Here is an 877-nt window from a genome sequence, read left to right as displayed (position 1 = left end):
TCTGCTCTGCCGTGGTGGTCTACTGTCTGGTTCTGGTGGTCCTCTGCTCCGCCGTGGTGGTCTACTGTCTGGCTCTGGTTGTCTTCTGCTCCACCGGGGGGATCTTCGGTCCTGTCTGCTCTGCTGTGGTGGTCCTCAGTCCCTGGTCTTTCCACTTTCACGTGGATGGGGCCCTCCGTCCCTCCTCCTGTTCCGCCTCCTCTCCATCACCCACCTGGATCGTATAGTGTTGGGGGGGTCCTGGTGTTGGACTGGACTTGTTCATGGACAAGTCCAGTCCATGAACTTCCGTCTGCTCGCCACCAGAGGTCACCCTTCCACTACTATGGACTCTTGCACCACACTACTGTTGCACTTCACCCGGACTACATACAGTTCCCATCATCCATTGCACTGTGATTGCACACAGCACTGATTGCACACAGCTGTCATCAATCACACCTTCCCTATATAACACTCACTCTGTTCCCCGTCAAGCTGCCGAGTATTGTATAGCATTTATTACTCTCATAGCGATAGCTACTCTACGGAGCCTGTCTAGTTTTTTTCTTGTATCCTGATCTTTGCCTGTGTTTCTCGGATTCCCCCTCTCATCTTGCCCTATTCGATACTGTTTGCCCCTGCCTGGACCTTTGCCTTGTACCTGGATTTATCCCTCTAGTCTCGCCCTGTTGATTCTGTTTGCCGATCGTAGACCCACGCTAGCCCTAGGATATATTCTTGTGTCTTGCCTCCTACATACCTGTTGCCATTATCTGACCCTTGCCTGTCTCTACCATGTCTATTAATAAAGCTTTGCACTTGGATCCACACATCTCACGTCTCGTCAGCCCAGCAACAGCAGCAGCAGCGTAGCAGATCTATTCCACCAAGACCA

Source organism: Sinocyclocheilus grahami, unplaced genomic scaffold (genome assembly GCF_001515645.1).
Source record: "Sinocyclocheilus grahami isolate Dianchi unplaced genomic scaffold, SAMN03320097.WGS_v1.1 scaffold245.1, whole genome shotgun sequence".
NCBI classification, from domain to species: domain Eukaryota; kingdom Metazoa; phylum Chordata; class Actinopteri; order Cypriniformes; family Cyprinidae; genus Sinocyclocheilus; species Sinocyclocheilus grahami.
The sequence above is the reverse complement of the archived record's forward strand: the minus strand, read 5'-3'. Positions refer to the sequence as shown.